Here is a 22,409-nt window from a genome sequence, read left to right as displayed (position 1 = left end):
CTCTTACAAGACCTACTGACATTTTGAGTCACTCAGGGCTTCTCCACTTCCAGCATTATCACTGAATACTGTGGGAATGGTCAATCCTTTAGCCAAGAAACGGTAGGCCATTTGCAGAATTCTCTAACTTTGCTAGTTTTTGCACACTGTTTTTTCTGCACTGGAGTCAGCCAAGTTATGTCCAGCGTTAAATATGCATTGTAAACTAAACACATTTTCTCAAAATGTGCTTGCTTGTTCATTGTAGGAACAGCCCATGAGCTGCATTCATACAGTGCAGATACGTCTACATATACGCTTTTTCGTTATTGGCGCATTATTATTTAAAACGAATTTTTCTTTTGGCCACATTCCCCCGGTAATTCGCTTTTATGTACAGGTCGACCCTTCATAATTTCATTATTTCATTTGCATCGTTACGGGCGGAACAACACTAGTTGTGAGTATTGTCTCACACCACTGGCAGTCCCATTTCTATTTTTACGGTTCTGCTCCGCGCTCAGCGTTACTTTTACGAAAGGCATGGTGCATGCCGTAAAGACTTGCTCGTCGTTGGAGCGGGTGAGGGGCTTCTTGGCCTGTCTTTAGTTATTTTCACTAATTTCTTTTGCTGTACATTTTTCCAAGTGTTTTTCTTTTGATTACAGCTTCGCTCGACTTGAGGGACCACTTAAATAATGTTTGCCTTTTGTCGGAGAGAGAAATTTGGCTTGTTCCGTGATTTAAGTGGAGTTTTCATTGACTATAAACTTCCTTGGATGTGAGTACACGTCCACTCTAGTTGATATAGACTTTTTAAGCCCTTACACATTTGATTAATTTGGGTCTTTTGCACAGTGAGCCTTGTTACTCGTTTTGTGCAACTGCACTTGGATTATAAGCAAATGGAGCCCACTAATTTCTGTGATGTGGACTCGTTTTGAATAGGTGATTGAATCTATAGGTTGCTTTCTGAATTGAATAGGGCGAACATTCTCTTTTTCTCTTATTTTTCACTTTACCTCACTTAGGGGCATATTCTCAAGAACTTATCGCCGAGTTATCGGCACTTTATCTCAGCCAAGGTGGTGATAAATTTATCGCCCCATCCACAAGCTGGTCCTAACAGCCGATATCACCAGTATTCACGTGATAGCAGCCGCAAAAAACATCGCCACAGATGACACCGGCAACTAACATTAATGATATGCAGAGTAGGCGTTCACGTGCAAAAAGCTGCGACACCACTTCACAACATTCTCAACGACCAGCCAGATCGGTGATAAGATCACAAAACATGCGATAAGGCTCGTTAGCAGAGGGGATTTAATACCTGCTCTTACCTGGATGACAACCTACCTGCACCATAAAAGGGAGCCCAGCGCCACACCTGAAGAATAACAGATGCCATGGAGCTACTGATCATGCAGCCCGGACACCCAAGAGGGCTACAACACCCACTGCCACCACCCCCAGGACCCCCAGGACCCCCCCCCCCCCCCCCCCCCCGGGTCCCTACCCCACCTCCCGCCCGGACAAAGATATTTCACATCAACTTTACAAAATCATGAACAAAACAATTCGCCTGATGTCGCACAATTACAGCAATTAACATTCATGTGTGGTCAGAAAAAGGAGACTCATTCATTCACCATTGAAATTCAAATAAAACATTCTAATTTAACTCAAATCCACTATTTGGAAGAGTCATGGCGGGTCTTCCCTGGACAATCTAAGTCACAGCCTCCAAGATAGAATTCAAGATAAGAAGGTGTGTTATGTGCTCATCAAAGGACAGACAGAGAGAGAGAGAAAGAGAGAGGAAGAGAGAGGGAGAGAGAGAGGAAGAGAGAGAGATTGTACAAGGAGCGCAAGGCCGCTTGGCTCATACATGCCAACTGTTTTGTGTGAATTGCTATTGGTGCACCATAAGCCTAAGGCCTGGCATCAATTGCAGCGCGAAAGCTACATCACATTTCCAGAATGCAAGCATTAGTCAGACTAACATTAGGGATGAAAGCTCCTTTGTCTCAATACATGTGGAAGAGGTGTGGCGCAGCGGCCGGGGTGCCTGACTCCTGACCACAGGGTTCACGGTTCGATCCCCGACTGCGGTGGCAGGTGAGCCCAGCACCATGTGACTCTGGACAATAGCTTGCGTAATCTTCCCGACGGCACCCAGCGTCAGGACACCTCTGTCGGAGGTAGCTGTGCGCTTTACAAATGCTGGTATTTACATTTACATAAGGCGGAAGGACATCTGCACCTCCGACCTTGGTCCTGAATGCGGCTGGCCCCCCCGAGAGAGATACCATAGCAGATAATGACTACTCCCACACCACGAACTGCACTAATGAAAGTCCAACGTATCCTCACCCAACACACAGAAGTCCCTGCTTGAGGTACTCCTGCATGGGATGCCCTTGACACTTACGTACACAACAACCCATACGTCCAAACGTTGCACACACATATGGCTCATTGCTCCGAGCTGTGGCATATCTGCCACATAACTGCCGCAGGTCAGAAGAGTGCTGGTTCTACGAGACCCACCAACGCAATGGCAGGACATCCCGGGCACATGCACAATCCCCGTCACGTGGGACTGTACTGTGCACGTATGCTGCATTTGTTGGGAGCACTGACAGTGTTGCGCATGAGTTACCACTTGAGCTTCCGTCTTGGGTACGTCACCTGCGTCCAGCCCTGGTTCCACTGTCGATCATGCACATTCGAGTGGCCCATGGATGTTGCCTATCCAACACAACGGTAGCTGAACTGGATTATGACTTGTGTGTGCGCGCCCCCTGTTGGCCCACGAACAGGAGTGTAACTGGGATACCTGTACATGGGATGCCTTGATATGTGGTGTATGTGCTGGCAGTTGTACATGGGAGATTGCACAAGTCCTCGTGTGCAGTGACCACATCAAGGCGCTCCCCTATTGGGCTGTGTTAGAGATTAGTGAAACTGCGTTGACGGAGCGCATCTGTCCGCACCAGTTAATGGATTGGCTCTCCCTCGTGTTCATTGAACTCGACAACGACGTACTCTTGGAACTGATTGCCCATGAAGCTGCGCTCGCATTCATGGATGAGTAACTACGTTCTTGCAGCCACAACTGATTGCAACTCAGGGCACAGGTCCCAACACCCTGTTGCATCTTGGAGGAATGGTCACATATCCCACCACAACAGTGGACATATCTGCATTCGCCTGGACTCAGAATGCATGTGCGTTCACCTACGCGTGTTGACACACACCTGTGCGAGGGGAGGCAGTCCCATGGGCGGAGCTGCACAGCGTCGTTTGGCAACGTTCCTAAATCTCACATACTGCTGGAGGGAGAGTACACACATGGCAATGTAGTATTACATGTGACCTTGTTGGACCCTTTCACCTGCTCACTGTCAGCAGAGCAGACAGTCGGCGCAATCCGGTGGTACAGCACTATGCAGATCCCATGGTCTGTGAGTCGTGTCCCCTGACAGGTGACAATGAGCAGACGCCAAACATCACATGACTCGTCCAGCAAGGCAAGGTGGGCTGAGACCGTTGCCATCCGTAATGATTGTTGTTCATTTTTTCCTCCCCATTCCTTGCACCTCTATACTTTCCTGTGCTGCCTGTTAGTGCCTGAAGCAATGGTCTGCATGATGTGGCCCTTGTCTTGCCCGTACTGACACGCACATGCTAATAAAGTCTTCGTAACTTCACTAGTGTTCAACTGTGATGAGTGTTGATTAGAATGACAAATCGTGTTCCTCAATGAGCTTTGTCCGTTCACAGGGAGGGACTTACTGACGCATTGCACTTGTGGGTGAGTCCCTATTGACAGCTCCACCTCTGTGAGCCAGACATTGTGGTTGGGATAGTTGCTGGTAGACCTGTGCTCTTATGTGTCTTCAGCAATGTGAGTATGGTGTCCAACTTCTTATCATGTGGATCAATGTGATCCATCAAAACAGGATGTGTCCACACAGTTGAGTGTGAGTAGGTATGCGAAGAGATGTTCTGTTGTCACATGTGATGGGGGACACTACTTCAGGGCTGCTACCGAATTTGACATTTTTACACACAGCCCTATTTAATACATGGATGTGGGGCTACGTTGGGGGGTTGCGAGATTGTTGTTCATGAGCAATGAGGCCACAGCTAGTTCACACCTTCACAGTCATCTAATTGACCATGTGGGTCAGTGTCAAACATGCGCATTGATGTCTTTTCCCAGTGTGTACCTTATTGTGCAATCAATGTCCCTACAGTCATCAATACTGTTATACTTGATTGAACATAGACATGTCACATCTGTGTGATTTGTAATGTTTTATTCACATTCTGTGGAGTGTTGGAGCTGGAGCAGTACATGGCCATGCAAAGCCCACATTACATGGTTGCCCAGTGGAGGGCCAACCAGAGTCCTTTGGGGAATAACATGTTACTTGGAAGAGGAAGAGTTCAGTCTGCAGCCTGATTGCTGTGTCATTTTACTCCTCTGATATGTCTTCTGTGTCTGGTGTGTCAGGTGTGTGTGTCGTGGTGTTCTGGCTGCATCATTGTGTGCCACTGACACATCAGGGTGAGGAGGTGTAATGGCTGCATCACTGTGTGCCAATGACACATCAGGGGGCGGAGATGTGTGTGTCGAAGTTCCTGCAGCAGTCATCTGGGACATGCTCTGTGGCAGCAATGGCAAGATGAGGATCTGCAGGGCATGGAAGATCCCAGCTACATCTCGCTGGTGTTCAGCCGTGGAAGCCATCCTTCCAGCCTGCATCCGCTCCATGTTCTCCATTGTCCTCCGCAGCTGTGCCAACTCTGTGCTGTCCTCGCTGGAGCCTGTCTGACGAGACAGTTCTTGTATCCGAGTAATGGCTCCAGCAAGGTCAGCCAAGAATTGTTGTAGTACGAAAAACAATGGTCCTGGACCTATTTTTGTTGGATGATACAAATCATAAACAAATTATTCAGTAACTTGTAATTAATTCATGAGCCTGTATCCTATGGGCTCCTAGTAATTAATACAATTAATATATTAAAGTGCAACAACCAGGAGGTTTTTTTCTTTGCAAAACAAGAATTTTAATAACAGTTTAATCAAACAGTAGATTCCTTACTGCGAGCAATTAAGAGGAAGGGGAGGTTGCTCCAGGGGGCGTGCAGAAAAGGAGAGAGGTTGCTCTAGTGTAAAGAAAGAAAGGAAGCAAATCTGAAATAGTGGTACGAGGGATTATTTACAATTATTCACTGGTCAGACTGATCAACCATTTCTCAGTCTTTTTCCACTGGCCACATATATGTCATTTCAAATCCAATTTCCATTAATTTAGACAATACACAGATCAAAGCTTGTGTTGCACGTTGCAGGAAGGGCTTGTGGACCAGGTGGGGTGTAGATGGCCATCGACGTTCCGACCCGTCTTGGGGCTCAAGGGGTACTTATGGGCCTCGGCTTGCGGGTCTTCCTCAGGACTCCAGATATTCAACTTACCATGCGGTCACCTACTCAGACCACTCTTTTTTGTGGTCTGCTCAACGTTCGCTCTCTTGTTAAACATCATGATGAGATCGCCTTGCTAGTCAAGTTCTCCAAATTGGATATCTTATTCATTACCGAGACCTGGACTAGAATGGACAGTGGAGTGGAGCTCGGTTGGGCTTGCCCACCGGGCTACTTCATAAGACATATCCCCCGAACTTCGGGAAGGGGTGGCGGAGTAGGATTCATCTGTAGGGACACGCTCTCCCTTTCACAGCTTGAAGTAAAAGAAGTGATAGGGTTTGAGCTCATGGGCTTCTCCATAACGGCTCGGGTGGTACAGTATTAGCAGGTCTTCTATGCTACAGACCGCCTTCCGGAACCGCTTCGTCCTTCCAGCAATTTATTGATCTAATCTATGATCTATCTAACTCCCATGCTAAGTTCATAGTGCTGGGCGATTTTAATCTATGGCCCTCTGGCCCTCAAGATCTGGCCTTTAGAGAAGTCTGCCAAGCGTGTAGTAATATACAGCTAGAGCAGCTGGTGCAGTCTCCTACTCATGCGAAGGGGCACACACTGGACTTGGTATTTGCTGACAAGTAGCTGGTTGTAGTTAATAGGGTCATGGATCAATGCTGGACTGACCATGCTCTGGTCCTCATGTCTATCTTTTTGCCGGGAGGACTGCGAAGTGAAGGTGGTCCGGATAGGCCTAAATTCAGTAGGCAATGGTCTCGCCTGTTAAGGGGGTCAAGTCTACCTACACTATTGCCCAAAGCATTCTCTGTGGGGGATACTGTGGATAAGAGCTATGCTGCCCTTAGTCAGTAAATTTTGACATCCTTAGATGAACTGGTCCCCCTAAGGAGGGTGAAGGACAAACCCATGAGAGTTAATGCCTGGTTCACTAGCGATCTTAGTCAGCAAAAACTTCGCTGTAAACAGGCAGAGCGCGCTTGGAGGAGAGGATACGGGGAACCGGACCGTGTGGCTTATAAACAGGCCTTGCAGGAATACAAAGTCCATCTAAGGATGGCCAAAGCGAAGTTTTTGGAAGTTTCCCTGGCTAAGGCCTCTAATAAAGTACAGACCCTTTTCAAACTGGTGAATAATTTGGCTAATCCAGCCTGTGCTGTACCAGTCACTGTAGCATCTCAGGAACTGTGCGACTCTTTGGCCTCTGCGTTCGAGGAAAAAATTAAGACAATCCTAACCGGCCTTTCGACTTCGGGCCAGCCGGTCTCGGCAAGGCTCTCTCCAACAGAACCCCTTTATCTTTCGGGTGCTGAGGGGATCGAGGTTAAAGTGGGGCAACTTCAATTGTCCTGTTTTCCCACCCCTTCCTTGGAGGAATTTTATGCATTGGCTAATGGTGTATCCTCGGGCTCTCCACTTGACCCTTTGCCACATAAGATCTGGAAAGCGCTTCAGGCAGAGCTGCTGCCCCCGTTATATACCATCTGCTGCCAGTCACTGGCGACAGCCGTGGTTCCAGACAGCTGGAAGTTGGCAGTAGTGATACCTCTGCTAAACAAGCATTTGCAATGCAATAGGTCTCGCATTTATACAAGTTTGAGCTATTGGCATTGTAAATGACAGTGCCTTTTATTTAAGTTTAAAAAAAAACAAACTTAAATAAAAAGCATTGCCATTTACAATGCCAATAGCTCAAACTCGTATAAATGCGAGACCTATTGCATTGCAAATGCTTGTGTCCATTGAAACCGCAGCCTGAAAAGTGCAATTAATTTCCGACACCCCCCATTTTCCTTGGTCACAGGATAGTTCCTGACGCCAGACAGTCTGGGGGTCATACGGGCAGCAAATTGAGGAACAAGGCGGCACTAATTCCTTACAAGATCCCAACTGCACAGCCCCCTGCTCTCCATCGAAGTTTTCAAAATCCTACAGTATTTGGGGGCGGGGCGTGGGCGGCGCTTCGCTGGGCTGTGAAACTATGTGAAAGACTGCAGACCTGCACCGAGGCTGCAGGAATGTGCACTTTTACATGATATATGTGTGTAGATTATTTTTGTACTTTCGGGTGGGTGGGGGCCACAGAATGCAGGGCTGCAGTGCAAATAATTTCCTAAAAACATGCAATATACAAATTCAGACTGGGAAACGAAGTGCTCGAAGTTCTGTGGTTCGTCTGCGTGTGAATTCTGTGTGTTTAAAATCGCAGATTAGGGTTCTAACAGGTAAAGTATTGCCTCGCTGGTGTGAGTTCGTTATAGTCAGCGGGAACATGTGTAGGGTTCCACCCTGGTTTCATGCGTCTGGTAAAGGACCTCTCTGAATGTTGCTCACTTGTAAGGTCTTACATCCCTGTGCATCTACTTGGGTGGTGGTGGCAACGAAAGACTGGCTGCTTGTTACTGCCTGCGGCGTGCTGTGATGCTGCTATGCGGTTCGCCTAGGGGACAAGGGGCGTCACAGGTGCCTACAAGTTGCGGATCAGGTAATTGGAGGGATTTGAGCTTTTTAAAGGCAGCAAGACAAGCGGTCATATGTAGGTAGTCAGTGGAATAAAGGGTGCCCCCATTTATTTACCAGTTGCTTTAGATGAAAATTCGGAAGAGAGTGGTGCGCGGGGGGGGGGGAGGTGTTTTCTGTAAAACTTGTAAAAGAGAGGGGGTGGCAAGGTGTTTTCTGTCCCCAACCTCCAATTGTAACAAGCTGTCGCCATTGTGAAATAAGCAGGAAGCGGGATAAGGGAGGGGGTGGCAAATGGTGAGCACTTTCGCGGCGGCTTTGATGTTTTCAGTGGCCGCGCGGCTCACTGACAACATCAAAGCGGCCGCGAAATGAGCTTTTGTAAACGGGGGATTTGAAAGTGCAAAACTAGTGCTTTCAGGCTGCCAAATGGTGCGCGCGCCCGGCGCACATGCACTGTATTTGGAGGCCTGAAAAGCACTAGTTTGCACTTCCAGATCCCCCTTTTACAAAAGCGCTGGCTCAGGCGAGACCTAAAAACTAGACGAATGGGAGAGAAACTGAATTAGGTCAAGCAAAATATTTATAAATGAATTAAAAAACAAACCAAAAAAAAAAAAAACACGACATTTCACCAAAATAAAAGTACTATCATTTTCCATCAGCTAAGAGGCACAGAATGACAGAGCATCAACCAGAAAAATCAGACGAGGCACTTTGGGAAAATAAATAAAATGCTATTTTTAAACCCACTTTCACACCTGTTAATTAAATTACTTTCTGAGAACAGCTGCTAACTTATCCTGCTTTGGAACATATAAAAACGTGCCTCCCTTGGTTTTCAGTTGACCCTCTCTGATAACCGGAACATGAGGCAAGCTTGCTGAAATCTGCCAGGACAATTGATGGAAAGTCGAGATGTCCCTGATCACCCTGCGAAAGGGGCAACAATAGACTTGGAAATGATGGAAGTTGGAAAATGGGAGATAAAACTGAACTCGATGAAAGGAAAGAAAATGTCTTCCGATGCAAAATGACAGAGGAAGAGGTCAGTAGTAAGGATAATGGCGAGGGGAGATCTATTCAGGGGTGAAATGATGAATGTAAAAATTGAAATGCATATTGCACAGCTGCAGGTTGTCAGAGGAGTTCCACATTTTCAGTAACAACGTGACATTCAACACGTCCGTGCACTCTAAGAGCTGTATTTGTTGTTTGCTTCAAAGAAAGGGTTCTAACCAAGGATATTTCTAAAATAAAAATACCAGCATTAAGTATACAAAGCTTTCAAGATTCACAGATCTATGACAGAATAACTCCTAAGGTTCAATTGCCTTTGCATTCTGGAACTTGAAGTCCTTTAAATCCCATTTTAAAATCAGACCTAAAATGCCTAAAATAAAAAGCAGAAATTCCTGTAGTGGGTGAGCTAATCACTCGTGACCCTGGGAAACTTCACAGATCTGGAAACATATGTTTTCCGACTTGGAGGCATCTAGCTACCCATCTGAATCTAGAGGAAAAGATGTGGCTAAGGGAAACACCTCAGCTAAAGAGTCGGAGTAAAAGCGAAACTTGTATTCCTGTTGTGTTTGTTGAAGTGCAGGAAATGGAAATTCATTACTGTGGGATGTCATTACATGGGGTCAAGCAATCACAGCAGAAATGTGTGGAGGTACAAGATGTGGAGCGAAGAGGAGAAGATTGACAGTGAGCTTAGATGTTTATTAAAAAAAACTCTGCCCAAAGAAATTGGAATATAGAACAAATGTGAAGTTAATCTATTTTGACTGACTTCATAGGTCATAAAAAGACTGCAGATTAAAATATCTTATGGGCGAAGGCAGCTGCTGCAGACACCTTTGTGTGCCCAGCAATTTCCAAAGTATAACAGTAAGATAACAGATTAGTGGGTCCCTGCTTTTGCACCCGATATCACCGTTTCTTGCAGGTCACAAGTTATATTTTTTTGCAATTTTGCTCAGAGTTATTATGAACCTACACAATTGAGCGTTGTGCAAACTTTGGATAGGAACAAAAGCTATAAAAGTAGTGCTATATACAATTGTAATTACTCTTATAGACATATCAGACCCTCTAACAGTGCATGCATAGACACCCCACCCCCAATACAAGGCTTGGGAAAAGTCAGAAACCTCCCTATCACAGATGATCTCTTAAAAAATCTGTGATGTGACAATGCTTGTGTCTTGTTTCTGGCATCAAAGGGTTAGGCGCTACCTTATTTCCAGGCCAGGATGAAACTTAAATAGGGTACTGAGGGCCCTTTTAATGGGGCATTTGCGTTGAGCTCAGCTAGATCTGAAAAAAGGAGGTATCCCTCACCGACTGAAGCCCTGAACAGAAAACACTAAGGGGCATATTTACAAGCCCCTTGCGCCACTTTTAACATGGGAAAAGTGACGCAAAAGTGGCGCATGGGGCTTGTAAATCTGCCCCTAAGTGTGGGCCCCGCTGAATGAGTCCCGGTGCCGGGCCTGTCGACAAAGTGAGCCAAGACACAGCAAACTTGAGGGAAACCGGTCTGGATCCACAGTAACTCGTGTTTTTCCACACTGTCCATCGGTTCTGGAAGTCTTCCCATATAAATCACATATAAAAGTGTCAAAGGTAGATTGTGAAGAAAAAGAAAAAAAAAAATAGAACACAGAAACCTGCTCAATGTGGCGTTGCAGCATTCTTCTTTTCTTAGGGCTATTTTTGCAGGCTGGTCGAATTAACGTCAACGATGCGCTACGCTTCCTATTCATGGTCTCGCTCTTCAGTGACCCTTCCAAAGTAAACCACTGCAAACACAAGAGGAAATATCAGAATACTTAATGGCCAATTAAAAACGCTCAGACCCTCACTGCAAGGAAGAGGGGCGAGTTACAGGTAAAACAAATAGATTTAAAGGAAACAATTACACTACAGGATAAACATTTGCCTTTCTCACAAAATAAACGTTATACTTTATTTGCGAAGTAATTTCAACCAACTTAACAACGCAGTTCATACAAGCTGTTGCATGAACAGGCTTCAACCTTTACGGAGAAAGAAACAGTTGCTTAACCTTTAGCAATCGCAAAACATATATATTCCAAATATTTAGCTAATGTACAAATAATCCTTGTCATTTCTTCACATTATTTTGTCAAATATTCAGTCGAGTTTTGTTTTTTAACCTCCCTGCTCAGCAAATAGTTGTCACCTGCTGTTAACGAAGCGCACGCTCAGCAGTGATTCAGAAACTAACCGCTTTACCACGATCACCGCCGCTCTCGCGAGATTTCAATTTAGAACTGGCAGAGACGGGAGTCTGCCTCCGGCTGCAGGATGGAAGACAGGGGCTGGATCTTTGGAGCTGCAGGGCGTGCACACTGCACTCAGGGCTGGAATCTCATTGATAGTATTCAGATATTCTATGATGGTCTTATTTCAGATCTGTATTGATATAATTACCCCACTTAAGCTTCGGGTGTTAACAGGGTCACCCTATTAGCTCCATGTCATCAAGGTACTAGGGATCTGGTCCAGAACTTCTGTCAATGGAATGGCAGCTTTAGAACCACGCTTCCAAGTGAAATGAAGTTTAAAGAGAAGTCTTCTTTTGAAATGTGTACCTTCGGGGTCTTTTATGCTGAGCAAAAACTATGAAACAACAAGCATTGGCCGCACGTGCGCCTCGCGCTTTAAGTTTAAAAAAAAAAAGACAAGCCCGGCGGAGCGTGGCGCGCGCGCTTGGGGGCGGGGGAGCGGACCCTTTGAAGTGCTCCCAAAAGGCGGATTGCATGGCGGCACGATGCGTGTGATTGTGCGCGTGCTAGCCATGCAATCCGCTTTTTGGGAGCACTTTTGAAACCCGTATTCTATAGTCTCGCTTTGCAATCGCTTACGCGATAGCAAGGCGAGACCTAAAAAGGATTCTTTAGACCCTCTATGCCCGGCCAATTATAGGCCCATCTCGTTGTTACCATTCCCTATAAAAGTCATAGAGAAGTTAGTCACAAGAACCTTATCCAACTTCCTAGAAACCAGCTCATGTCTGGATGCAGCCCAATTTGGATTTAGGCCGACCCATGGGACTTAGACCGCTTTGATCACCGTATTGGATGATCTACGAACGCGTGTCGACACGGGTAAGGCAGCATTTTTAGTGCTGCTTGACATGTCGGCCGCGTTCAATACGGTGGATCATGCTGTCCTATTGGACCGCCTTCAGAGAGCGGGCGTAGTTGGTTCGGCCCTAAGCTGGTTAACATCCTACCTCTGCAATAGACAACAAGCAGTGGCATTGCCACCTTTTCGCTCAGCCGTACGCCAGGTGAAGCAGGGTGTGCCTAAGGGGTCTGCGATTAGCCCGATCCTTTTCAATCTCTACCTCCGACCCCTAATCAGTTTGATAAAGTCATTCGGCATTTCAGTCATCAACTATGCCGATGACACTCAACTGATTTTCTCTTTTGAGGGCAAGGAGGCGGTTCTGAGGGACACCTTTCACCAGTGCATGTTGGCAACAGCAGAATGGCTCCGGCTTAATTCGCACCAATTTAATGGGTCAAAAACCGAGGTTCTCCACTGCTCCTTGGATCGGCCCCCCCGCCCGCTGCCAGAGGATTTTTGGCCGGCTTCTATCTTGGGCACAGTGACTGCCGCTGAGTCGGCTCGCAATTTGGGGGTCATGTTTGAGCCTAGTCTGCAGCTCGATGCCTCTGTAAACAGGACCACGGCAACGTGTATGGGCTTGCTTCGAGCCTTACGTAAAATCTTGCCGATACTTCCCTTGGGAGCACGAGCAGAAGTGGTGCGCAGTACCATCCTCAGTAGGTTAGACTACTGTAACGCACTGCTTCTGGGGGCTCCTAACACTCTGGTATCTAAGTTGCAGAGGATTCAGAACATGGCAGCCAAATTGGCCCTAGCTCGTTCACGCCCTGCGTCGTCTTCGGCGGCACTATTCGATCTCAATTGGCGGATCCTCTTTAAGGCCTCGTGCCTTGTTTTCAGGGCTGTGCACGGGCTAGGACCTTTGCCGCTCCAAAATCTTTTCTCCTGGTATCATGCTGCCAGACCTTTGAGATCCTCCTCGACGTTTTTGGTAAAAGTTCCTAAGATCAACAGAGTGAGGATGGGCGGCCGTGCTTTCAGCTTTGCAGCCGCTAAATTGTGGAACACCCTCCCCCTGTCGCTGAGGAGTAAGCAAGATCTAACCTCTTTTAAAAGAGATTTAAAGACCCACCTCTTTCCAAGAGCAATGTAGTGTTTTAGATCTGATGAACTGTGAAGGTCATAGCGCCAGGATACCCTTGGGGTGGCAGTTACGCTCAACAAGAATGTATTACTTACTTACTTACTTACTTGTATGGGGCAACTTGAGTGCAGATGTGTTGTCAGAGTCACACACCTGCAGGGTCAAAAGGAGGGGGTCAAAGGTTGTGCACATAAGAGTTTGAGTTTAAATCACTTCTAAAGCGCACGTACACCTAACGGTTTCATGGCGCTGTGGTTCACTGAACCTCAATTAGCAGGTGGACCAGGGGGCAGGGGGAAAATCATTGGGAGAAAGCCTGAGAAAAAAGAAAGGTTTTTAATGCTTTACGAAACAGAGGATAATGGGTGAGGGACCTGAGGTGAAGCGGGAGAGAATTCCAGAAGGTGGGGGCATAAGGATTGAAGATATTACTTAGCCAATTATACTAGGGCTTACCCGCTTGAGACAGCTGGGCTGGGGGTATCCTTTCGTCTAGAGTAGCGTCCTCAACATTGTTTAAGAGGCGCTGGAGTGAGGCTTGTAGTTCTGTTTGCAGATAGCCAAATTTACCAATTAATCACACTTGCTCGTGTGGGGATAATGCAATGCCTGTTGCAATTTCCTAGGAATGGATCCAGGAGCTGCAATCATTAAAATTAAAACGTGGTTAGTGAGGGGTCTAGACCACGAAAGAAAACGGGGGGGGGGTGGTGAGGGTGAGGGTGAGAACCAGGAGCCGCGAGGTGCTCCTCGTATTTCTCTTACCTTGGTGAATCCCGTATCCGGCGTCCGCAATCCGCGTAGGATACTGGAAGCTGGCGGGCCCACCGCGAGGACGTTATTTGAGGCGTCCCGCTAGCGTGAGTCGTCACGCTGTTACAGCGGTTTGTTAGACATAGAGAAAAGACTCCCAACATAGGATCCAGCATGTGTGCATGTATCCTAGGGTAATTGATGTATTTTATCGGCATCAAGAATTGTGTGCCACCAGTAAATATGGATGATCCTACCCCGTGAAACAGGACCTGTATTCACATCTATACATATTTACATAATGCGCCCGTGGCATCAAGGATTGTGTAACTCCTGTGGTTATGGGTAATTCCTGACCCGTGAAGTGGGACATATATTTCACATATATACATATTTACATATTGTGCCCGTAGTGGTGCAACAAATACCCGTGGTCTTAGCCAGTAACTGTTGTCAATAAGGTGGCCGGCTGTGCAAATGTCCATTTCTCATGTACATTGTGTAAACATTTCGACAGCACATGCAATTGCCGAATTGGTGTGGTTACATGAATGCACCAATTCAGGTGGTTGTCAACAGTTCATCAATGGACATCAATTGTAAAATCGCCTGTGCTGCAGTGGGGGACCGCAGCCACTCACCTTGGAGTTCAAGGTGCCTTGCTGCCTCATAGCTTTCCCTCCCGCCGCCGCATCCAGCATCTCTAAGCAGCCGCTGTGAGGAGGGGGGACTTCAATCCTCAGGATACCCTGCAGGCGGCAGTCATCACCGCCAATTAAGTGCCCGGAGGCGTTTAAAAATCAAGGGAAGCCCCCGCGTCGCGGGAGCGTGCAGGGCAAGCGCCGGGCTAAGCCCGGGCAAAGGTCGGGCCCTCTGTGGCCCTCAGAGGCCTGATGAGGCTGGGCTGGGCCTGAGACTCTGTTCCTACTAAGCTGCCGGACTTAACGTAGCCTTGCACAGTGAGACCCTTTACACTATATTGCGTTGGAACTCTGTGTATTGGCTTGTATTTGAAATTTGCTATTTCACCAGTTGATGGTGTGTAAAATCTAGTATAATTCTGTAAGCTTTATTTTGGTATTTATTTTGGTATTATTGTATTCTAACTACTTTTGGTAGCATGCCGAAGCAGAAGGCCCCCCCTGGGCCGCGTACCTTGGATAATTATTTGGTGCAGGTGGTGAGCAAAATAAATACTGAAAGGCGGCAGTCACTAGGGATAAGCATATCTCCACCGCCGGCAACCCCTACCCAGTCTCTGTTAGCCCCTTTATTATTGGATGATAATAGTTGCATTAATGCTAATAATTTGGATGTTTCAGATGGGGAACTGCCCGAGCCTGAGCAGATTCCCCCCATTTTAGCGGATTCAGATGATTCTACTGATAGTGTAGTACAACACTCTCCGGCCCCAGTAGCGCGGCTAGTTAGAGCATGTAGAAAAACTCAAAATAAAAGGGGGGGAACTCGCACAGTAAGGAAACGGGCAGCCTCACCATTAAAACATTTTGACATAGATGAGGTTGCCAAGCCTAATGATGTCAAAATAGACGCTGATTTAATGAAGAACTTAGCGGACATTATTGACTTAAAGATCAGAGGTATTATACACCCACTTGTGTCAAAAATCGAACAACTAACTGCAGAAGTCGTTAGACTGGGCGGTCTTCTTAAAAAGGCCATTGAAGAACCAGGAAGAGTAACTACCGCCACAATTAGTAGTAAATGCAATACCCAGGACGTTCCCTCTATGAAGACTACAGGCAGTGGGGAGAATGTTATACCTAACTCCACAGCCCCCCCAAGCGTCAACCTGTAGTGACAGTCAGACTGCCACTATTACTAAAAGTAGCGAGGGCTGGAAAGAAATAAGAAAAGGGCATGTTACTAACCTCCCGCCTGAATGTGCACCATATGTGGTAGTACTAACGAATGTACCGCCACTAGAAATTGGGGGTCACCAGGAAACACATGCCTCCTTAAAAAACAAAAGTATATCCTGGTTGAACAGGCAATGCGGTTTCCCGTTAAATTTTTCTGACCAAATCCTGACTACCAGGAGAGTTAAATGGATAGGGAGTTCTAGGAAAAGCTCAAGGGGGGATTGTGTGATTGTAAACTTCAAACATCCACAACATGTTGCCACTGTTCTCCTAAGAGCAGCGTCTCTCCCGACCTCTGATGCTAACGTATGTGCTCGATCGTTGGGTTTCTTTTACAGTTACCTCAATACTAATCATTGTGAGAACAGAGGTAATATTACCTACCCGGCTACCTATAGACCTTACCCTGGTATTCCAACTCAAAATAGATTTCATGCCTTTAGCTCCCTGGACTCTAATGATTGACTTATGCAGGGGGGAGAGATGTATCCAGAGAAGGCTAAAAGTATTGGTGTAGATGACTGTGTTAATAAAACTATAGTCATGGCTACACAACCTATGTCCTCATTGGCCGAGGGAGGGACTGTTGTTGAGGGACATAAGGATCTGTGTAATATGGGGCAGCCTATCGGGGGGGCTGTGTCACTGGACCTGTAACTACGAATGTTAGCAGAAGAGGCACATGTACCACATTGGTCTGCTGGAACGTGGCCGGCTTAAAATCGAAGGGCAGAGATCCAGGCTGGAAAACTTTTATTAGCAAGTATGATATTTTATGTTTCCAAGAAACCTGGTGCAAAGGCGATGTTAATTATGAGGGATTTGTGTCCTATAACTTACCTGCACGGGGAGAGAGACCTGGTAGAGCCAAAGGGGGTCTACTTATACTTACATCGGTCCTCCGCCGGATAGTGGTAAAAAAGCACATATCAGTAGGTGATCTTGTACAGATGGTTTGGATTTCTGAAGGTAAAGGCCGCAATATCCTTTTGATCAACTATTACAATAATATCTTCGACTGCACCAGGAGTAAAATAGTAACAGACCTGGCCAGTACCATTGATACTCTGAGTTTGGAATCCAATGTTGTATTTGATATTATCTGGTGTGGGGACTTTAACACCACGTTGTGCGAACTGTCACCGTTAAAGGCTTGTGGGGTTACTAATAATGCTGGATGGGATGTACTGCACTTTGGTCATGATACCTATGGGGAAACCCTGCATAAATTAATGGGTTGTCATGACTTGGAAATATTGGAATGTTGTAAGGATGGAAATGGCTTGCCCGTTCCAACATTCAAAAATTGGCGCACTGATTCTGTGATTGATCATGTGATAGTATCTTCCAGTATTATCGATTGCTTTGCCCCTCCGGAAATTGAAATATCAGCTATAAGTGACCACAATATTATTATTATGGCCACCACTTTGTGGGAAGATAGTGCTATAGAGATGGGAATTACAATTGATAATGTAGAAGCTCACAGGGCCAATGGGGTAAGGCTTAGGTGGGTAGGGGAAAAAGCCTCGGAATTGATTATCTCTATAATAAAGGGGAATTTGGTAGACATTGTTTTTATTTTGGAAAATAGATTTGACCATGAGCGGGTCTTATCTTCTTTTAAAGGAATCAACACTGCCATTGATGCTAAGTTTACCGGTCGCAATAGGGGCCGTTTAAGGATCGGACCTGGTTGGTTTGACCACTGTTGTTCGGCAGCTCTAACCAGCCTCAAGCAGGCTTTAGCGAAGAAGCCCAGGGATAAAAACTTAATAATAAATTTGAGGACAGACTATAAAAACGCTCTTAAACATAGGAAGGGGGAATTGCAGCAGCAAGCCTGGGACTCACTTATCCAAGCTGCAGAATTATCTAATTGCACATTGTTCTGGGCGACGGTTAACTCACCATTTCTTAGAGAGGCCAATGTACCCGAGTTAACTGCAAATGTCTCCAGCGAAGGGTGGATTACCCACTTTTCGATTATTTTTGACTCTGGTAAAATTATTGATGCTTGTTCCTCCAGTTGGCCTATTTTGCCACTTGATATCTCTGTTAGGGAGGTCGAAAGTGGCATTCGGGCGAGTAAGGGAGGGAAAGCCCAAGGCCCGGATGGGGTGCCGATTGACGTTTATAAAGCTGCACCTGAAGTCTGGAGACCCTTGTTGGCCGTCGGTTTTAATGCTGCTGTCTGTACTGAGCCCCCTCCAACCTGGGGGGAGTCTATTATTGTCCCAATTTATAAAAAGGGAAGTAGGTCTGATGCAAAGAATTATCGCCCTGTTTCTCTATTGGACTCCTCTATAAAGGTTAAGAGTAGAGTCATGCTTGTAAGATTGGAGGAATGGGTGGAACAGGATTGTATTCTGGCAGACAGCCAGTACGGATTTAGGAAAGGCAGGGGTACGCTTGATCAGTGTGTCAATTTAGAACTGCTGATCGGGAAGTACACTGATGCAAAACCAGGCCTTGTGTACCTGTGCTTCGCAGACCTGAGCAGCGCATTCGACATGGTAGACCACTCGATTCTGTGGCCAACCTTGCTGAAAATGGGAGCACCAGAGGGTATAATATTCTTTCTTGCCAGAATGTACGAGAAATTAAAAACTTGTGTCCGCTTTGGTAATAAGGGAGAATGTACCCCAAACTTTAGCGTCAAACGTGGTATTAGGCAGGGCTGTGTTTTAGCTCCTCTTTTATTCATTTTATTTATTAATGGAATTGATGCTATTTTAAAGGATGTTAACGCAGATGCTCCTGTGATCAATGGTGTTCCAGTGCCGGTGTTATTATACGCCGATGACGCTGTTTTGTTATCTAGAACTTCTGTGGGACTGCAGCGGCTGATGGATAGTTTTTGGTCCTTTATTAAAAGTTAGGAAACTAGTTATTAATAAAGGAAAAACATATACCATGACCTGTGGTTCAAAGAATTTAAAACATACTAGTAAAGGTTATTTTATTGATAATGAAAAGGTGCAACAAGTGGATAAGTTCTGCTACCTAGGTATTACCTTTTCTTGTGATAAGAAGTGGATCTATGAATTTAATAATATACGTAATAAAATGGCTAGAAATGCCCACGGCATCTTCAGATTTGCCGCTAAAATCGGGGACCGCAGGACCGGGGACATGCTTAAGATTTATCAGGCCAGATGTGTAACTATTGCACTGTACGGGGCAGGAGTTTGGGGCTACTGTTGTGCCCACAATTTACAGCTGGAAGAAAATCTTTTCTCAAAAAACTTCTATGCTTGCCTACCTTGGCCTCTAATGCTCTGAGTCACCGTGAATTATCTGTTAATTACCTACTTGACTTTTTATCCCTTAGGCCTTTGATGACCTGGCGGTCCATCTGGCTGAAGGATGAGAAGTCTTTTACTAGATCTATTATTCAGTACTGTCTGCGATTAGATAAATTTGTAGCAATACCCTGGATCAAATACATTATTGTATGCTTTTCAGATATTTTTAACCTGAATATTGTAAAAGATCCCAAAGCAGTTTTATCGATCCCTAAAGCTGAACTAAAAAGGGCTTTTCTGGATTTTGCAGGGAGAAAGAGGGCAGTTGCAGACGGAACTTTGTCCACTGTTGTGTTTTACAACAGGTACCTATCTATGGAAGGATTTCCTGTCTATCTCACCTTGGTTACAAGGCCCTCGCATAAATTTGTGTTAACAAGACTCAGATTTGGAACGGCACACCACTTGGTGGCCCATCCGACTGCGAGGAAACATCCATTTGGGCCCTGTAGATGTGATGGGACTTCCACACAAAGCACACTGCACTTTATCTTGTTCTGTAAACTGTACACTAATTTTCGTATTGCTTTTCTTAAACCATTGTTTGTTAAAAATGGAATACGTACAGTCGAGCATGCAATGAAATTAATATTTAATTTGCAATCTGCGGACATCTGTTTTTATACTGCAACTTTTTTAAACAAATGCATCAATTCCAGGAAAAGTATGTGTTTTTACCAAACTGTGTTTTTATGTTTCAACCAATTTATTGTGATTTTTATAATATTGCCAATGTTTACTGTAACTTCCCCTTTTGTACTTCTATAATGTGTATTCTTTTGTGCTTTTATGGTCATTAATTTGAACCGAATAAAGCTTAATTGATTGATTGATTGAAAAAAGAAGAAAACTGCAAAGTGTGCTGTCTAGCTTGAGTGATAAGGTCAAATCATGTGGGTAAGCGTTAAAAAATGGAAACTACGAACCCGTTTGCTCTCCTGCAGCATATTAATATTGAGCCACGCCTTTTGTCCTATATCCGGCTGCTATATTTGGATCTCACGGCTTCAGTTAGAGTGGCAGGTGCGGTCTCAGAACCCTGGCACTGGAACCTCTTGCCTCATGGGTCCGGATTGACGCACAGGTTAAGGGATTTGAGTGGCCAGGCGGAATATCGGATCGGATTGCACTTTATGCGGATGATGTCCTTTTCTTTATATCAGAGCGGACAGGACCACGGTTGCTCTGCATACTACAGATCTTTGGAGAGACCTCGGGATTGTGTATGAACGCCCGGAAGTCTATACTTTTGCCTCTGTGTCGGAGCTCCGAAATGGATACATGGGCTGCGTACGTCACAATGGCTACATCGAGATTTAAATATCTTGGGGTTCATCTGGCGTCATCCCAGTCGGTGTCATGGGATAAAAACATTGTCCCCATCTGGCTGCGCACCCAGACTGAGATGAAGTCATGGACTCGTATGCCCCTTTCTATATTGGGTAGATCGGCAATATTTAAAATGGTGTCACTTCCTCGCCTTCTCTACCAGCTGCAGAATCATCCCTTTCCAATACCACCCTCCTGGTTCCGACAGCTTAATTCCAGACTCAGCCGTTTCCTTTGGAATTACCAAACCGCTAGAGTCGCGCTCAAAATATGCTTTCAGTCTACTTATTTTGGGGGGATAGTGACACCGGATATCCAATCATATCATGCAGCATCCCATCTCTTAGTGCTCAGCGATTGGTGGTACGGCAAGAGAAATGATCCGGCATACCAGGTGGAACAATGGCTCATGTGTAGCACCTTGACACACATGCTCCTCCATGCCCCAAGAGAGCGTCGTCAGCTCCCATCTGCTACAAGAGTGGTCTGTGGAGTATGGCAGAGTGGACTTATGCCACAGGTATCTACCTTGTTGGGGTTTCGAGACTGGGATATCATTGGCATCTCCACATTGGGGGACGTGATGCGTGGCTCCATTCTAAAGTCCTTTCAGGAGCTCCAGAGGGACTTTGCGATGCTGCGTACTCAATTTTACAAGTATTTGCAATATCGTTACGCTGTAGCTACCCTGGAATCTATCCCCGATAACACGACAGAGGGTAAGGTCTTTATGGCGATTTGGGTGATCACAAGAGGGCATAAATATATAAATTGCTTGTGACGAATCTCTCTACAACCCTGGACTCAATCCGGGAGAGATGAGAGGCTGATCTTGGGCCACTAGACAACGACAACTGGATATTAGAAACCCCGCAGGGAGCTGCAATAGCGTCCCGCCAAGATTCATTCAATTTAAATATGTGCACCGTGCCTATTTCACAAGACATAGGTTGTGGAGAGCAGGACTGATATCGTCCCCTACGTAGATTCTGGACCTGTTTGTCAGAAGTACTGGGGTGGGAAATAACCCTGTCCCCTAGGCTTGCACTGCTGCATGTCACAGATGAGATTGGAGGAAATGTATATAAAAGGCATCTTTTGTTCCTGGGCCTTACTCTGGCCAAAAGGGATACAGCGAGGGCATGGAAAGACTCGACCCCGCCTAAACTTGGGGCATGGAGGGCGAGTCTGGATTGGTGTATGAACATGGAGCAACCTATATTTAAGGCACAAGGCTGCCCGCAGAAACATTTCAAAATATGGAGAAGTTGGGCAGATTTTCGAGGTCTTATTTTGGAACCCACTCCACCACGCTGTACGGATGCTGAGATCTATGGGTGATGGATCAAGGGGTCAAGAAGTGCTGCAGGGACCTACTTTAAATGAGAATTGGCTCGCAAGATATGTTACTCAGATTTTTATGTTGTACATGGCACACTTGGTTATAAAGTTGAGGGCTGCTGTTTATAAGCCCAAAATGTTTATTACCTTATTTTGTAAATGTCATATGAAAGTCACCAGATTGATTCTTATAATGCTGAGCAGAACTAACTGTCTTTCTCCTGTTCGTGATGCAACTGTTTTATCTGCTGACTTAATAAAACTGTGCAAGCTTTATTCCTACAAGCCAATGACAGGGAATGTGGGTGTAGGAAGGGGACAAGCATTTCAACTAAGTAGAAGGCCCAAACAAAAGTGAGAGAACTTGTTTGGGATACCTAGAGACTGAGTATGAAAAGTCACCTCCCACTACAAAAGGATTGGGATGGGGCGATTTAACATATTCTTCCTAGCCTTCCCATAATTATTTTAGATTTTCCTGTGCAATAGATAATCCAGTGCTCTGAAACTGGCAAAGTGGTTTGGTGATTACCAATAAAATACCTTCAGACTGTTTCTTTCTTCCTCTCTCTCTGCTCACCCAAGTACGTAACACTGCAGTGGCCTGGAAATCTCAGAAGTCACTATGTAATAGGAGGCCACACCAT

At 45.7% G+C, this 22,409-nt stretch overlaps 1 long non-coding RNA gene across 2 annotated transcripts in view; it reads left to right on the top strand.

Moving 5' to 3' along the window:
• The first annotated feature begins 493 nt into the window (after nucleotides 1–493).
• The window catches only part of LOC146830360 (uncharacterized), a 38,349-nt gene continuing 16,433 nt past the window's right edge, over nucleotides 494–22,409 (top strand). The window contains exons 1-2 of one of the 2 annotated variants that reach the window (XR_014961152.1): nucleotides 521–561; nucleotides 19,343–19,397. This is a non-coding gene — a long non-coding RNA (uncharacterized LOC146830360). Of the gene's footprint in view, nucleotides 562–19,342; nucleotides 19,398–22,409 lie in introns of both variants that reach the window. The other variant, XR_014961151.1, reaches the window with a different exon arrangement.

The sequence above is a fragment of the Triturus cristatus genome, chromosome 5_1 (genome assembly GCF_964204655.1).
Source record: "Triturus cristatus chromosome 5_1, aTriCri1.1, whole genome shotgun sequence".
NCBI classification, from domain to species: Eukaryota; Metazoa; Chordata; class Amphibia; order Caudata; family Salamandridae; genus Triturus; species Triturus cristatus.
This window is presented reverse-complemented; position numbering and strand designations above follow the sequence as displayed.